Here is an 18,880-nt window from a genome sequence, read left to right as displayed (position 1 = left end):
GCAAAGGCCCTGAGGTGGGTCTGAAACTCAGGTCTACCTGTGCTTCACACTCTTTTCCGACGATGCCGTTTCACTCAGCATGTGCTTTCCCAAGTACCTAACTTGTGGTGGCATGGGTCAGAGAGCAGGGGAGATCATGGAGTCTACCAGACACAATCTCTGCCCTCAGGGGGTTCACAGACTGGCAGGGAGGCAGACTCGTGGTGGACACAACCTGATGGTCCCAGGCAGATACAGAAAGGATGACATAAAATAGGAAGGGGAAGGGCTAGTCTGCTCGGGGAAGGACTTGCCCTGAATTTCAAGGCCAAGTGGAGTTTCCTTAAATTCTTTGTCTTAACAGTATAAATACACCAGACAGTGCCCAGCTTGATAAATTTTCACAAGATGAATGCTCTCGTGTAACCAGCAGCTTAATCAAGAATCAGAATGACCAGCTCCCCAGAAGTCCCTTAAATCCCTTTCAGCTACACCCAGGTAGCCCCTAGTCTGGCTTCTAGCGACCTAGGTTAATTTTGCCTGTTTTTACATAGTATATCCTCTCTTATGCACGGCTTCTCTTGCTTGAGACTATGTTTGTGAGATTCATCCCTGTTGTGTTTAATTGTATCTCATTTATTCTCATTACTATGCAGAATCCCAATGTGTGACTATGCCATGATTTACTTTTTTGCTCGCTTCGCTATTGCTGGAGTTTTGAGTTGTTTCCATTTTTGGCCATCCCGGGTGTTGCTGCTATGACATTCTGGTACGTGTCTTTTGGTGAACATATGTATGCATTTCTGTTGGGTGTGATCTAGGAGTAAACTTGCTGGGTCAAGGGGTGTGCATATGTTGAGCTTTCGTAATGCTGCCAAGAGGGTTTCCAAAATGGTTGCACCAATTAACACTCCCACCAGAAGCGTGCGAGTGTCTGAGCAACTTATCTTTGCTAACACTCGGTCTTTTCTGTCATTTACATTTTGTTTCACTTCCTTTTATTTTCATTCCTGGTGAGGGTGAGATGGTATTACATTTTGGTTTTAATTTTCATCATCTTGATGACTAACACAGCTGGGCATGTTTTTATATGTTTTTTGGTCATTTACTGACCTTCTTTGGGTGAAGCGCTTGATCAAGTCTTTTGCCTATTTTTTTCTCTTATTGGGTTATCTACTTTTTCTTATTGGTTGTATGGTGTTTTTTACATATTCTGGATATGAGTCCTTGATAGAATTTACTGTGGAGAAGATTTCTCCCATTCTGTGGGAATGGGTTGCCGTCTCACCCTCTTAGTGGTGACATTTGATGGACAGGGTGTTTTTACATTTAATGTAGTGCATTTTATTTATTTATTTTCTCAAGTATATTTGAATGCAGTAAGCAGACTTTTCCAGTGGGGAGAGGGGTGTGAGCAGAGGTAGGGGGTCGGGAACTTTGGAGCCTTGGGGAAAACAAGCGCATTAGCTGTGGCCTGACTTTCAAGGGGGCGGAGGAATGTGGGGCTGGAGGAGGTGGTGGGTGCTAATCACAGGGGCTTTGTGATGTCAGGGTATGGAGTTCGGACTTCCTTCCTGAAGTCCGCAGGGGACGAAGTTTGGAGTAAGGGCTGTCAAGACTAGAGCAGGTATTAGGAATATTAATCCAACATTGAGTGTCAGGATGCAGATGGAGGGGTGAGGGGAAGCTGGGGGAGGCAGGGATGTGGGGGGGCCTGCAGGGCCCAGTCTGGACAGACATAGACAGGGCTTGGCAATGCTTCTTCACAGATGGGTGTCAGCTGAAGACGTGGCATGGAGATGCACTCATGGATGACATCCTTAAGGATAGCGTCACAGCCCTCTCAGCCCCTGACAGTCTGGCGCTGTTGTTCTGCTCTTAAGTAAAAGCTTGGAGAACAAGCAGATGACTCAGAAGGTCACAGACCAGTCCTTAATCTATCAACAATCTGAGGGCCTCAGAAGAGAAGGGCCAAAGCTGTCTGTCCTGTGTCTGGGAAGAACCTTGTTGCTCTGAGATGAAAGACACAGCAGAGGCCTGAGAAGAACTGCGGGTGTGGGCAGGAGACCTGGATTGTGGGCCTCAGCTCACGGCTGTGTGTCCTTGGGGAAGTCCCTTCCCCTCCCTGGACCTCTGTGTCTTTATCCACAGAGAGGGATGCAGACTCAGATGAGCTCAAAGGCATGAAATGCTTTGTGACCAATACTTCACAAATGTCAAGGATTGCTGAGTACTCTGCTCCCAGGAACTAGGGAGTCAGAGAACTCTGTATTTAGCTTGCTAACAATTATGCCAGAGGTGGCTCTAAAGAGCCGGTGTTGCTAGTCCTTACCCAGAATCAAAGGCGTTGGTTACCAGCACTTCCTTACTTCCTACATTACCAATACTTGGTTACCAATGCCAGCTTCCCCTTTCCTGTACCCAAACATCTTAAATCCCAGATATGGACAATGAAATGATCTCTTTTCATTGGTAACATATTCTTCAGTCCCTCTGAGGTGGATGACAAGATAATGGTGATGTGATTTTAGTACATCCTCTGGGCAGAGTGCTGGCCACCATGTAGGAGATGCACTTCAAGATGTGGGCAGAGGGGCTGACTTGAGCAGAGGCACAGGGTGGGAAATAGTAGGGAGGACTCAAAGAGCCTGTGATGGTGAGTCATGTGTGTCGACTTGGCTGTCCTCTGGCATCCAGTGATTCAATCAAACCCCATTCTGTTTCCGTGAAGGTATTTTGCAGATGTGTTTCACATACACTATCAGTTGTCTTTAGAGAAAAGAAGTTATCCTTGAGAGTAAAAGTGGGTCCCATCCAGTCATTTGAAAGGCTTTTAAGGACTGAACTGAGAGGTTTCTTTGAAGAAGAAGAAATTCTGCCCCAAGAAGGCAGCCTCAGCTCTTACCTGAGCACTTTCTTTCTGTGGAGTTGCCCTACAGATTTTAGACTTGCCAGCCCCACAGTCGCATAAGCCAAGGTCTTGGAATAAATCTCTTCATAGGTCTGGGCCTACGTCTTTATCTGTGTGTCCCACTGGTTCTCTTTCCCTGGAGACTCCTGATGGATACAGAGCCCCAGGTGAGAACTTAGGACCAGGGTCGGTGGGAGGAACAGGAGATGAGCACCAGCTTTTTCCATTCTTCCCTTCACTGCTTCAGCCACAAAGACCTTTCTAGTCCTCATATGTGCTAGGCATGATAATAGCTGCCAGACCTTGGCATTTGCTCTTTCCTTCCATGGAAATGCTCCTCCCCTAGGTACATGAATGCCCCGTACTGCCATTTGACCCAGATCTCTACTTAACTGCCACATCCTGGGAGAGTTTGCTTGACTAATTTAAAACATCCACCACCATCATCCTTCTTTTACTCAGATTAATATTTCTTCCAAACACTTACCATGTCTTGCTATTTTATATATTTCTTTTGTCTGTCTTGCCCACTGGAATATGAACTCCTGAGACTAGAGACATTCCTTTTTCACTTTAGCATGGTGTTTGGAACAGAGAAGTCAATCAGTGGGCTCCAAATTGTGGGGGGTTTTGAGCACTGTGCCGAGTAATTACAAGGAGTTTAAACCAGCTTCACCAACCAATGTCCTCTTGACAGCCGTGGACTCCTGTGGAGTCGCTGTGTGTGTGTATGTGGGGTGGAACTCACAAAGAGATGCCTGTGAGAAACAGCTTGGAGGCACTTGAAAATTTCCCCCTTATCTCTGATGATCCACGTTGCCTGGCCAAGTTGTTCATGAAGGAGGCCTTATGATGCATCTCAAAAAAGCAACCATGGCCTCTCAATCACTCAGCACTTTTTGGAAGGAAACACAGATATCAAAAACGAAAGTGCACACACAGTAATATATGATATCAGATCCGTCATTCTTTACAGCAACATGGACGATGGCGCTTGGAAAACAGCAGTTGCACCCAAAAGATAGACAGGCAGTTTTGACATGTCTTGCCAGAGAAGAGTCACCCACCCTACCCCCGTCCCCCCACCCTCCCGGCCAAATCACAGGGAATGACAGAATTGCAAACAAATCAACCAGGCAGAGAACAGCGGCAGAGACTCAGGGCTTGGGTGGTAGTAACAGGATGGCATGCCAGCGTGGCTCAATCACAAGCAAGCGGGTGACTGCCCCCAAGGCAGGTCTCTTGCCTCCAACACCTTGGTTGGTGATCTGTCCATGGTGCTGAATCATACTACTCAGTGTTAATTAGTGCTGGAGAGAAGCAGTCCCAGGGGATAATTTTCAGTCATTCACTCCTGTGTGAGAGTGAGCTTATTGTGGATTGATGAAGCTGGAGTTGGGGGACAGATATGCTCAGAAATCCCAAACACATAAGCCTACATGAGTCAGTTGATAACACAAACAAGAGAGACAAGTTGTAAAACGATAGGGAGTGGTGGGGATTGTGGTTTAAGACAACAGGGACTGTGGTTAACTAGATGGCACATGCCCCATCTGAACAGAGCAGCCACCTCTTGTTCCAAATGAATTGTAGGCCACGTGGGAGCTGTGAGAAGAGCATTTTCCATCGGAATTGGAAAGAGGAGCCGTAAACCTCTTTTAGATGGATTCCCTGGGTCGGGAAGATCTCCTGGAGAAGGAAATGGCAATCCACTCCAGTACTGTTGCCTGGAAAATCCCATGAATGGAGGAGCCTGGTAGGCTACAGTCCATGGGGTTGCAGAGAGTCAGACATGACTGAGTGAGTTCACTCACTGAGTTTTAAATGCTTGCAGCAAATTCAGAGGCCAATTCTTGATTAGCCCCTTATTTTAACATAGAGATATTGGGTTCCAGAGAGGGGAAGGGACTTGTTCAAAGCATCTCAGCATGTTGATGACAGGATAGAGCCTAGAACCTCAGTGCCTGACTCCTGGTTCAGTGACTTTCCCTCCACTTCAGTTTTCTTTCCTGTTTGACAGGAGAGGCCTCTCCTCTATGAGCCCCAGGCCTAGGTAATGCAGGTGAAGAGATAAAATACAGGGGAAGATGTTTGAGCAAATCAATCCTGAATGTTGGAATAGCACAATATAGCCACAGTTATTTCAACACATCCTAGCTCAGCTGAAGTGCCAAGCCTAAGGAACAAAGGCCTAGGAAAGGAGACAGCGGTATTCGAGGGTCAGAAATGCCTTTGAAGAGATGAGTGCCTCTTCTGGACCACTTGCAGAGTCCTGGGGGAGACCTTTGGGATCAGGGCCAGATGCTCCCCCTCTTCCTTTCATCCTAATCAAGCTTCATAAGAGCAGCTCCTCTGGCTGCTAATCTAAACCCCAGAAGTGGTAAACTGTCCCTGGAGGAGTTCTCTGTACCAGACAAATCTGGCTGATTATGGAGAAAATCCAGCCAGGGTGTATCTGGCCTCAGGAGCCCCCACCCCCTCTCAAGTCCCAGCCTCCCTCTGCTCCTACTCGCTGGCCTGGGGCTCCTGAGCCCTTGTCCCCCAAAGCCGGATGAATCTTTCTCCCTCAGCAATGCTGGGGACACAGTCTACATTAGGCGAATCAACAAGGCCATCTCAGAAGAGACCAAATAGGAAATAAGAGGCCCCATTGCCTAATGGGACTTATCAATTATGATCTAGGGCCATATTTCTTTGAGGGGTGATTGTTTCACGGAGTCTGACATCTCATATAGCTTTAAATTACTCACAACCGGGACGGCTTACAAGATAGCAGTAAAATCAGGAGAGGATTGGGCAATGTAATTATAGTATGGAAATGATGTTGATCACTCAAGCAGGGAGCAGACCTTGAATCGAAAACCCTGCTCTCTCTCCCCACCCCCTTCCTTTTAGTTCTCCTGCTCGGGTCTGTAGAATACACAAAGCCTGGGAAACATGGGGGGTAACCTCACTCCTGCCCAGGAGCTGGAATTGGCCAGGTCCTGTGTAAGATGATATGAGGGATGGGGCTGGTATGGACCCAAAGGATCAGGACAGATCCAATAGGTCTTTAGGGTCAAGATCTAAAGGCCAAAAGGCAGGAGTCTGCAATGGTTGCTGATTGCCCAGGTTTATGGAGGTCACAATTTCCTAAATTCTCAACATATGCCGATCACTATATCAGGATCTGAAATTATAGAGTATTATCTTCATGTCAGACACCACATAAAGCTTTGAGGATGCAAAGATGAATTATTTCAACTGTCTAATGAACACATGCTGTGTGCAAACATTGAGATGGAGTCCAGATACAGAAAAACTTATTACTCACATTATTTGTTCAAATACTTATTGCTAATTGACTAGTTCGTAGGACTGCTAAACTCCTCATCAAACCCATTTCCTCCTGAACATACAAGTAGGTTGCATTTCCCAGAATTCCTTGAAGTTAGGTATGGATGTGGAATGGAATTCTAGCCAACAGGATATGAACAGAAGTGATGCAGGTCACTCCCTGGCCTGGCCCTTAAAATCCTCTTGCATGTGCTCTTCCATGCTCTTTCCCCAACCAGCCAGCTGGGGTGAACACCCAGGGCAGTCCTGGAAGGCCTCTTGTTGAAACTGGCAGAGCCATAAGTATATGGGTTCCCTGAATCAGCAAGTGGAGCATAACCCCTCCCCTACGCTAAGCCTCTGCTGACCTAAAACTATATTGTATCATCAGGTGAGCAAAATATACCCATGCTTTGTGAGCTGCAGAAAGATGGTTACTGTGGTTATCGAGACACTATACCAGGTATTGGTGGCATAAACATTGATGAGAGCCTTTCCTTGCCATTTACTAGGGTCCAGGCAGCATACTAAGCTCCAGGAACATGAATAACAGTTCATTCATTCAAGTACCTGGCCCTGAAATTATAGGGCTACATGATAAATAAATAATCAATTGATTATTTCCACAAACATTAATTAGATAAGCAGTATGCTCTGGTCTTGGCATTAAACTCTGGGGATACAAAGAATAATTCATTCAAACATGGATTAATTTTCTGCCACATGCTAAGCACTCGGGATTTGGGGATTAAAGACGAACAGTTCTTATCCTCAGGAGGTTCACCACTTGGTGGAAGAGCCAGGTCATGGTGAAAGTGGAAGTGTTAGTCACTCAGTTGTGTCCTACTCTTTGTGACCACATCGACTCTAGCCTGCCAGGCTCCTCTGTCCATGGGAGTCTCCTGACAAAAATATTGGAGTGGGTTGCCATGCCCTTCCCCAGGGGATCTTCCCAACCCAGGGATTGAATCCAGGTCTCCTACACTGCAGGCAGAGTCTTTACCATCTGAACCACCAGGGAAGATGTAGCTCATGGTGGTGCAGTGCAAAAAATGAAAAATAAAACATTAAATGAGATTCTGCAGGAAACCAGGAAATGATCTCTGCTTGGATCTGAAGAGGAAGGGAAGGGATCAGGAAAAACTACAAACAAATGGGGATTTTAGAAGGGCTTTGAAGGAGGCATGTAAGTTTTTTGGGCAGAGAATAGGCGGAAGGGAAACCCAGGCACATGGGACATCATGTGCTGTTGTGATGTGTCTTGGGATCAGTGAAAAGTTTGATGTGAACGGAGCTCAGGGACATGTGGCAAGGACAGAATCAGATGAGCAGGGCTGTGGTCTAAATCTAGGGCAAATGCTCTTGTCTCTCTATCTGTGGGGTGTGTTATTAGAGTTAGGAGGGTTCAGAGACTGTGGATTAATTCCATCTTGGACTGAGGTGGGAGTCAACCCTCTATCTTTATTTGCTCCCAGCTCCATGGGCAGGATGGGCTTGCTTTTCCTTTCTGAATTATACATTTAATACACATGCAACTTTATGACATTATCCCACTAACATCATCCCCATTTTATCAATGAACAAACTGACTGTTGGAGCGGTAAATTATCCACTCCCAAATCACACAGCTGTCTGACCCCATGGTTGGCATTTAAACCTCCAGGTAAGACCACCTTCCCAATGTGTTTGTGACCCTCAGCAAAGCAGGAAGCGGGTTTTCTGTCCCAATGATGCAAACATCCTGAAACCCTCTGGGGTTAATACTGGACAGAGGCTGAGGAGCTTCCCCTCCCCAAAGCTAATCGGAACTAACTCAACACTGGGCTCATGTGCATGTATGTGGCGGGGGTGGGGAAGGGTGGGGAAAGTCCTAGCTGAGCCCAGACCAGTGTGAGCTGTGCTGGGAAGGAATAAATCTCTTCATGAGCCAACATTAATACAAGCTTGGCAGGTTCTGGGCAGGCCCCTGGTTGATTATGCCAATGGATGCCGGGGAGGGGAAGATTGAGCTGCCGGGGGTGGCGTGAATACAGACCATGCAAGGTAATATCTTGAAAATATATTGCATTCAGCAGGCAGGCAGCTGAAGGTGGGGCTAAGGGGGGATGGTGGGGGGGTGGCATCTGTTTGCAATTATGATGGTTAGAACCCACTGCACGAGGCTCATAGGATGATGCCTAGGGCACTTACCCACCTGCAGTGGTACCCACCATTCATTTATCATGTGTTTATTGAGCACCTACTCAGTGCCAGGCACTGGGGTACAGGGCTGAACATCCAAACATATTGCTGCCTTCACGTTGGTCCTCGCCCGGTGGGGCAGACAGAACTAAGCAAACCATCGTGCCTGTTGCAAAGAAAGTGTGTTAAGGATAAAAGCAGAGAGTGGTGAGAACTTAGGCTGATGTAGAGATCATGGAGGACTGCCTGGAAGAGGTGACATTTGAATGAGAGCTGAAAGATGAATTAAAGTTGTGCATTTATGAAGCAGGGAGTAGGGGACAGAGAAGAGTCATATAGAGGCCCTTAAGTTGTGTTTGGAACGTGTGAACAACAGGAAGTAGGACAGGGCTCAACATATATCTGAGATTTAGACAGAAGCCAGGTTAGATATGCCCTTATGGGAATTGAAGTGATTGGACTTCATCATAGAGCAATGGGGAGCCACCAAATATTCTAAATGAGGAGAGTTACTGATCAGGGTCTCCTTTGTCAAGGTATCTCATCAAATCCTCACTGTAGCCTGATGAGGTAAACGTAACCATTCCCTCTTATTTGAGTGAGGAAACTGCAGCTCAGGCAGCAAATCACACAGAAAAGGGGTGGTATCCTGGGCGCTCTGTATCCCAAAGACAGTAAACGACTGAGCACAGATTCTCTCGCCCAGCATTCTGGACTTGTTGCTGAAAAAGGGTTAGATTACAAAATATGGAAGGAGAACTCAAATCCCCAGATGAACCTTTGGTGGGAATCTGACAAAGGCTGGAAAGCTCAGATCAGAATTTAGGAGCCATGGATAGACAGCCTGGAGAAAGCGCCTGGTGTCACCATGACCTGCATGGGAGTCTGGCTTGGGGGTGGCTAATGGAAACCGTCTGAGAGTGCCAAGGGTTTTCAGAGAGCCGGATGCCGCAATCAGGCAGAGCAGAGAGGGGGCCACCATGGGCTGCTCACTCCGGGGCTTGGGAGGTAGAGATGCTGCCTCTAGCATCCATCCACTGTAAATTCAAAAGGAAAAAAAAAAAACAAATAAAAGGGGAGATCCTCTACCCCTGGAAACATCTTGTCAGCTCAGGTTTGGAAAGGGTAATCCGATTCACTTGCCACATATCTGCAGTCTCAGATTTGGCAAAAATTACAACAATGGAGACAATTAATAGTAGTGCATTCATTTGGCAAATAAATGAACACTACCGTGAGCCTCACCCTGAACTAGGCGCTGGGGTTAGAACAGAGGAGAAGGTGGAGATGGAGGCAGCCCCACTGGAGCTTACGGTTTTGTCCAGGGTGGTGTGAGCTGTACTTTGCTGAGAACCTGATTTTGCACCACCGAAGCAAGATGAGCTGTGTGCACATCCCCTTTTTTAAACCTCAGAGCCGTTCTGCAGGGGTGAGAACTTGTAAGAGACATTGCTGGTCCCATTACCTGACCAGGGTGCTGAGCCTCCAGCTTCTGTGAGTATGGCTGCAGATAGCCCTCATCTTCCCCACTTCTGAAGATACGTCCTGGAGCTGCCTTGCTTAGAAACGCCTGGGGAGTCATGCACACCCAGGGACAGTCTTTAGTTGATGACGAACTCTTACAGAACTCCTCTGGCTTCCTGTGGGGCAAACATTTTGGTGCCATTGATGCTTCAGATCAGGTCAGGCAGAACCTGGACCTCAACCAAAACCACATCTTTGTTTCCCCTCTTCTCCTTTGCTGGCTGGCTCACCCCATCCTTATAAGTTTTCTTTAGAACTCTCTTGCAATTAATCTCTTGTTGTTGTTCAGTTGCTCAGTTGTGTCTGACTTTTTGTAATCCCATGGACTGCAGCCCGCCAGACTTCCTTGCCCTTCATTATCTCCCAGAGTTTGCTCAAACTCGCATCCATTGAGTCGATGGTGCCATCCAACCATCTCATCCTCTGTAGCCCCCTTCTCCTCATGCCCTCTATCTTTCCCAGCATCAGGGTCTTTTCCAATGAGTTGGGTCTTCACATTAGGTGGCCAAGTATTGGAGCTTCAGCTTCAGCATCAGTCCTTCCAGTAGAATATTCAGGGTGGGTTTCCTTTAGGATTGACTGGTTTGATCTCCTTGCCATCCTTGCAGGGACTATCAAGAGTCTTCTCCAGCACCACCGTTCAAAAGCATCAACTCTTTGACACTCAGTCTTCTTTATAGTCCAACTCTCACATCCATACATGACTACTGGAAAAACCATAGCTTTGACTATATGGAGCTTTGTCGGCAAAGTGATGTCTCTGATTTTTAATATGCTGTGTGGATTTGTCATAGCTTTTCTTCCAAGGAACAAGCATCTTTTAATCTCTTGTACAAGAGTCCTTATCCTGGCCTCAGGAATAGGACTGGGCTAAGGCAAGAATTCGGAGTACAAAAGACAAGGAGGCATTTCTTCTCAGGGTCTGACCATGCACTTGTGTGAGAATGAGGGTTTTCTTCCTGACAGATGTTTCCATGCTGCCTGATTCTCACAGATTCTTGATAATGAGGACACTCTGCCCTTGTATGAAGATCTTCATGTCCCTAGTGGTATCAGCTAGTCTGAAGACCAGGAGCTGTACCCCTAAACTTTACCCCTTCCCTGGCTCCTAAGCGTCAATATAAATCAAGACCTGAGTCTTGCAGTCCCACTACAGCGAGCTTCACTGGACCTTTCTCATCTCCATGCCACTGTCCAGACAATTCTGCCTAATCCCACATTGGAAGGACGAGTCCTAACCAAAGTCCTGATCAAAGGTCAGCAGCTAGTAAGAACTCCTTCTGAGTTTTGATGACAGGGATGTAATTAGAAGTTTAGAGTGCTGTAGATTCCAGAAGGGAGAAGGCAGGATACGATCGTCATTCTGCACTTTTATTTTCCTATAATCCACACGGTGAATAAAAGGCTTGCTGGGTGATGTTCAGGAAGCTGATTCTCCTCTCTGGGCCTCAGCAGTCCCCATCTGTTCAAATGGGTGGGCCGGATGGGCTCAGAGCCAAGCACTCTCTGAGATGGAGCATTATATGCTTCCTGTTGTGTCCTGCTCTGGTCTCACGGGGCACAAGGGTTCTGAAAGCATTCATCAGTTAATGCATCACTTGTTCATTAAAGATTCTTTCTGGATGTCCTCGTAGCTCCTACTTCTCCAGGCATTCAGCCCCCCAGCCCCCACCAGTGTTGACAAATTGCTGCTTGAAGTCCATGGTCCCAGAGGCCTCCTTAAAACATCCAGGAATGCAGGCATGGGGAGGGGTGAGGAGGGAGACTGGGGAGGTGTTGGCTGGAAGCCACAAGCCGCAGCAGCCAGAGGTGGGTGTAGGGGGTGGGGTGCTGGCACCCCAAGATTGCTCAGCCATCGTCGGGCGGTCAGCAGCGTCCTGACTTTGAAAGCGATCCAAAGCGAGGTCTGCATTCTAGTCTCCAGTGATGTCACAGCTAATCATTAGCCTGGTAATTACATTGAAAGCCTTCTGCGATCTTATCCTCAGCAGGGTCATTAATGCAAGGCAACCACACCAGTAAATGTCTCATTAGTCTTATTTTAGACTTATGTATTTTTCAGGACTACAGAATTTTAATAGTCTGCCCTCCCCCCGGCTCCCCCTTCTGCGACATTAATATCTATTCCACATGCCAGATTCTTCCAGCTCTCCCCACTTCCCTGCCTTCTCTGCTCAAAGCCCCCAGAGGAGGTCCAGCAAGGAAGGAAGTTTAGAGTGGGGGTCAAGAAGGGCTTGGTCTTTGCCTCCCCCACCAGCCCCAGGTCTGTATCTGGCCCCAGTGTCTTTTCTGTAATGACAACCCTTTTCCTAGATTCTCTGTCGTCCTCAGGAAGCTTCACTCTTTTCATTTTAACACTATTTAAACCTTTTTTTTGTTTTTGCATTATTAAAGAAATGCATGCTCATTACAAAGACAGGAAGAAAATATTACCATTAATCTCAGACCCCAGGCAAAATGATCCTCTCCCCACTTCTTGTTCACCTCACCCCCTCCTGCGATTCTGGCTTTTCCTTTGTCACTGGATTGGGCCGAGTTTCTCCCCTCCAGGGGTCTTTGGACAGTGCTGTTCCCTTTGCCCACGGCATTTACCTCTCTTCTCTGCCCTTGGATGACTGCTACTCCCTCTCCAGGGTGCAGCCTAAACAGCACTTCCTCTTGGAAGCCCGTCTCTTCCCTCCTCCATTGAAGGTTGTAGTTCTGCCATTTGAGGCCATTGCCATGCCCTACACACACATGTCATAATCGACATGAACTTGTCTACATGTAACACTAATTATCTGGCTGCAGTCTCCCTGAATAGGCAGATTGCTCCAGGTGGGCAAGGAACAACCCTATATGGTTCACTAACCTTATAGTCCCAGTGGTCATCTCAGGGGCAGTCAGTACAAAGAGGCATCAGTAAGTACTTAATGAATGGATGGATGGGTGATTGGATGGATGGATGGATGGATGAGTAGATGACTGGATGGATGGGTGATTGGATGGATGGATGGACAGATGAACAGATAGATGGATGGATAGATGAATGGAGGGATAGATGAATGGATGCGTAGGTGGATGGATGGATGACTGGGTAGCTGAACTTATTTAAGAATATTCTCCAATTCTCCAACATTATCCAATATTTTCCTTTGCATTTTTAGATACTGTTGAAATAATACCACATGCAAATTTATATCTTTTTTTATTCTGCATTTTTCTATGTGTTAACAATTGTCAGCATCTTTGATGGCTGCACAGTACTCCATTGGGTAGATGCTTCCTAACTTACTCAACTAATTTCCTACCAGCATGCATTTGGGAAGATGATGTTTCGTTAAGTGAAGGCTCTGGGTTCCATCCCCAAGCACCAGCGTTCAGATACGTGTTGTGTTACCATCTGAGCAGTGTGACATGCAGTTACAGATAAGTGATGTGATTTCATGGTGCCTCAGTTTCCTCATTTGTAAACAAAGGTAATATCTTATGGGGTTATTATGTGGGTGAAATCAGTATAAGTACATAGAACAGTGTCTGGCACCCAGTAAATGTTCATGATTACTTCCTAGTTGTTGACCATGCATGATTGGATGAGGGATGTCTGAAGGGGCAGAGCTTGATCTGCATCTCTGACTATGATATTTGGATAGCCAGGGCATTGCTAACATCCTAAACCTTGAGATGTCCAGAATAGGAACTGAAATATCTTCTTTACCCATCATGAGATCACAGTGTGGGGAAGCCTGTCTCCAAAGCATTTCTTCCATCAGCTTGCACTGTCATTTTCCCATTGCCATTCTGGTCTCAACCCAGATCTTTCCTCTGGACAGCGTGGTGGAAAGAACCAAGGCTTTGGAGTCTGGGAGACCTGGTCTGGGGCCACCATGCTGTCCACTGTGAACCAAGAGACCTTTAGGCAGTAGCTCTTGTTTCTGAGTCTGAGTGTCATCTGTAAACGGGGCCAGGCACACCCAGCTTACTGGTGGCTGGGAGAATCAAATGAGAAAGTGTGTGTCTAGTATCTGGCCCATGCTAGGACCCTGACTTCAGCAGTCACCATCCCTGGAACAGGTGCATGGATGCCTCTCTGGGACATCTTGCCGAGTGTCTCCCATGTGCTGGGCAGGGCATGCCTCAGGGACTTGGCGTGCTATATCCCACTAATTGAGTGAAGAAAGGAAGAAAGAAATAAGTTAGAGAAACAGGTAGGTTTCACCTAAGGGAACCCAGGGATGCAAAACAGACTTTTCTTTATAAGCAGTGGCCCTGAAATGTTCCTGCTTTCACTGTGAGGTTTGGGGCAAGTAACTTCACCTCACTGAACCCTAAGATCTTTTTTTTAGCATCAAGCAGAGTGAGCTGGATCTCTGCTTGTTGGTGGTGATGATTCTGTGAGATGACACTTAGTGAGTGCTCAAGTTAGTACTTTTCTAAAGTATATTTTTTAGTTATATTTTTGTAAATATTAGTATTTTTTCCTGAACAGTGGTGAGTGAAGTGCCCCAGAGAACTTGAAAGTCACAGAATCAAAGTGATAGAGCTAAAGAAAGCCTCAGAAAACAGCTCTCTTTACTCCTGAGGCCCCTGTCCTGAGCCAGGCTGCCTTGGATCTCCAGGATTTATGCTTATTGAATTCATAAATGAAGAGGCAACTCTCACCCTGAATATTCTCTTTCTGGTTACTTAGCCTGGAGGTTCTCCTCTCTGGGTTAATGCACCAGTTCATAAATATGTGTCTTGAAGTTTGGGGACCTTTCCACTGGTGTGGAGACTTCCCTGGTGGCTCAGTGGTAAAGAATCCGCCTGCCAATGCAGGAGACCCAGGTTCAGTCCCTGGGTCAGGAAGATCCCCTGGAGAAGGAAATGGCAACCCACTCCAGTATTGTTGCCTAGAGCAATCCATGGACAGAGGAGCCTGGCAGGCTACAGTCCATGGGGTTGCCGAGAGTCAGACACGACTTTGCAACTAAACAACCACCGCCTCTGGTGTATATGCACCAAGGGACATAATTGGTGTTGGTTGCTTTTGCTGCTGGGTGGCCTGAAACTAGCACGGTGCCTGGCACACACAAAGTGCGGGCTTAATAAACACTTGTCCTACGAGTGAATGCATGCGTTTTTACCTTGAGAAGAAGCTGCTCCTCCAGAGAGGCCAGCTGCCAAGCCTCCCTCCCTGGCTCTTTTCCCTGGGGCCTGTGATATTTAATTAATATGAGCCAAGCAGAGCCCACTTTATGGTGCTGGCCCAGGGGCCACCCATAATTGAGAAATGATAGGAGGCACCTGGCGACCTGACCTTGGCTAATGATAGATAGATCTACACGGAGATGAGGAGCCAAAGACCCAGGGGCTGGAGCATCCGTCCAGAGAGCCCAGGTGGAAGGAAGGGAAAAGAGATGTTTGAAACCTTGGAATGCAATCTCAGAGGGTGGGGGCGGCTCCCAGGGAATTCTGATGATGTGTTTTTCCTCGGGGAAACCCATGGAGGTGTCATGGGCTCACCACAGTCCAGGCTCTGATGAACACTTTACAGAGAGCTTCAGAGTGGCATCAGAAGCTGCTCTTTCCCAGCATCCTGACATGCTGGGAACTCAGTACATATCTGTCGGATGGTGAGTGAATAAGTAAAGACCTCAGGGGCTCTTTGAAGGGGAACAGGATAGAAGAAGGGTCCCACAAGCTGCACAGTGGACAGGGGTTCAGGGGGTGGGGCACAGGTGGGTACCACCCTCTCTTTCTGCTCCTGCCTTTGGCTCTGGTGAGGTTTTGGCGGGTGGGGAGGATCTCTGTGTCCCTAAGCTCAGTCTGAGGTCGTCTCCTTCACTCCCCCGGCTCCAGTGTCTCATCCACCAAAGATGCAACCCCTCATTTCCGTTCTAAGGGGGAGAGGACTCTATTGACAAGAGTTGCTGCTATAATGTATGGCCCTGAGGTGTGGGTGGAGGGTGGCTGCAAGACCCCAGAGGTCTTCACATCTCTGCTGAGCAATGTCTGGGTGCAGAGAGGAACTCGGGGGACCCTGTCATGCCCTCATGGGGGCACATCACAGTTGCCAAGGGCATGAATAGCAGAAATGGAATTCCGATGACAAGTTTCCCGGAGGGTCGTGGGGGCCTTTGGCAGGGAGGGAAGGCCTCTAAGGTCAAAGACTTATGGACTTGTGACGACCAGGAGGTATTCAGAAAATGGCAATATGGCACAGCACAGCGCTTTAGGGTTTATAGAGCATTTTCAGATTCATCTCTGGGAGGAAGAGGAGATGATTGATGTTCCTATTTGATGGAGGAGCGAAATGCTGCTTGGAGAGAGCAGCAGGCCCAGAGCTGGGAAACCTTGAGACTGACCAGGGATTCTTGACTGCTTCCTTGCCTGTGGCCCCCTGCCACCACCCCACCCCTGCTGGAACTGCTAGCTTCCCAGGGAGTGTTCCATCTTTCTCTCTCTCTCTCTTTTTTAAAATTGTGGCAAAATACCCTTACAAAATTTAACCATTTACATCTTAACCATTCTTCAGTGTTCAGTTCAGTGGCATTAAGTACATTCATAGTGTTGTGCAAACCTCACCACCATCCACCTCCTGAAGTTTTCATCTTCCTAGACTGTCCCCATTCAAGACTAACCCCCACCACTTCCCCCTCCCTGCAGCCCCCAGTGACCACCATTCTTTCTGGCTCAATAAATCTGGCGGCTCTAGGGGCTTCTGTCAGTGGAATCATAGAGTGTTTTGTACTTTTGCGGCTGGCTTCTTTCACTCAAAATAACGTCCTCTAAGTTTATCCATGTTGTCTCAGGTGTCAGAACTTCCTCCCTTTTTAGGGTTGAGCAATATTCCGTCGTGCCTTCATACTGTATTTTGTTTATCCATTTATTGGTTGGTGGGCATTTGGGTTGTTCCCAAGTTTTAGCTATTGTGGGTAATGACTTATGAACATGGGCTGACTACTGTCCCTTCAAGACCCTGTTTTCCATTCTTTTGGGTATATACTCAGAAGTAGAGTTCCTAGTGGGCACCTGCTAAGTCTCTTCAGTCTTGTCCGACTCTTTGCGGCCCTATGAACTGTAGCCCACCAGGCTCCTCTGTCCACGGGATCCTCTAGGCAAGAATACTGGAGTGGGTTGCTACGCCCTCCTCCAGAGGATCTTCCCGACCCAGGGATCGAACCCGGGTCTCTTTTGTTTCCTGCCTTGGCGGGAGGATTCTTTACCAGTAGCGCCACCTGGGAAGCCCAGAACTCCTAGATCATACAGTAATTCTACTTTTAACATTTTCTAGAACTGCCATACTCTTTTCCGCGGTGGTTGCACCAGTTTGTATCCCACCAGCGGTGCCAACTCCTCCACTTCCTCTCCAACATTTGTAGTTTTCTGAAGGATTTTTGTTTCTGTTTTTGACTGTCCGCCCTGATGGGTGTGAGGTGGCATCTCACTGTAGTTTCGATTTGCATTTCCTGAATGACGTTGATGTTCCTTAGTGATGTTGAACATCTTTCCAAGTGCTCGTTGGCCATTTGTATATCTCTCTTTCATGTGATACGGAGAAAGGCCTGGGTTCTTTGCAGTCCCACACATCTTGGCCTCACAGATGCCTGAACCTCTCAGCTTTTTCGCTGTGTGACTTTAGACGTGTGGCTTCCCCTCTCTGGGATCCAGTTTCCTTGTCAAGGTCCCAAGTTGAAACTATGGGTAGAACCAGCGCGTGGTTGAGAGGAAGGAGACTCAGCCTCTCAGAGCTGGGGTACGGGTTGGACACCTGAAGGATTTTCGGAGCTGATGCTTGGGGTGCCGGCCACACACAGAGCTGATTCAGTCTCCCAGGGCGGCCATACCAAAGTGCCAGCAACTGGCTGGCTTATAGCAGAGAAATTACCCTCTCAGTTCTGGAGGGTGGGAGTCTGAGACAAGGTGCCGGCGGGTGGGTTCCTTCTGAGGCTGTCGGGGAGAGTGTGTCCCGTGCCTCCTGCCTAGCTCCTGATGGAAGCTCACCCCCATCTCTGATTCCGTCTTCACCCGCGTGGTGTTCTCCTCGAGTGTGGCCGTTGTTTCCTTTTTTCTTTTTGTGTTCATTTATTTACTTGGCTCTGCGGGTCTTGGTTGCAGCATGCGGTATCTTTAGTCTTCATTGTGGCATGTGGGATCTTGTTCCCTGACCAGGGACTGAACCTGTGTCCTCTGGGTTGGAAGCACGGAGTCTTAGCCACTGGACCGCCAGGGAAGTCCCTGAGTATGGTCATGGGTGAGAAGGCTGAGTGGGAAGAGGCCACACAGACTGGCCACTGAGGCCCATCCCTCTCTGCCTGACTCGGTCCCACCTCTGACTCTCAGAGTGGTCCGGGCTCCCAGCAGGAGCAGCCTCTGCTCCCAGTCACACTGCCTCTGAATCCTTCTGACCAGCTAAAGGTCTGTAGCCCAGTGTCTTGGCTGTGAACTCAAGCATGAGTGCTCTCTGAACCTCTGCTTCCTCCCTTTTAAATAGGGAAGATTAAAATCTCTGCCTCTTTGGGTTGCTGTGAGGTTGGAAAAAGATTATGCATGTCATGATGACAATGGGATGAAGTTTCCTGGGAGACCCAGTTGGTTCCCAGAAGATCAGCATCTGCAATGTGTGATCTTGGTGAGTCACAGTAAAACATCAAGTTCTGCGCTCATGTCAGGGGTAGCCTTGGCAGAGGAGTAGCAGAAAGCACAGCCTGTAAGCCAAATCCAACCCACTGCCTATTTCTGTAAATAAAGTTTTATTGAAACACATCCATTCATTCACACATTGGCTAGGGCTGTTTTTGAAATACAGTAGCAGAACTGAGTCATTGCTACAGTGACCCTATGATCCACAAAGCCTAAAATATTTATTATAGAAAGAAGTTGCAGATCCCTGGCATGGAAAAACATGGGGATTGGCATTTATAAGACCAGAGTTTAAATCTCTACCTTTGCCCTTCATTGGTGTGCGATTGATGTCTATTATGTGAAAGCACCATTTCTGATTTGCCA

This window comes from Cervus canadensis, chromosome 1, assembly GCF_019320065.1.
Source record: "Cervus canadensis isolate Bull #8, Minnesota chromosome 1, ASM1932006v1, whole genome shotgun sequence".
NCBI lineage: Eukaryota > Metazoa > Chordata > Mammalia > Artiodactyla > Cervidae > Cervus > Cervus canadensis.
Note: the sequence above shows the minus strand (reverse complement) of the source record.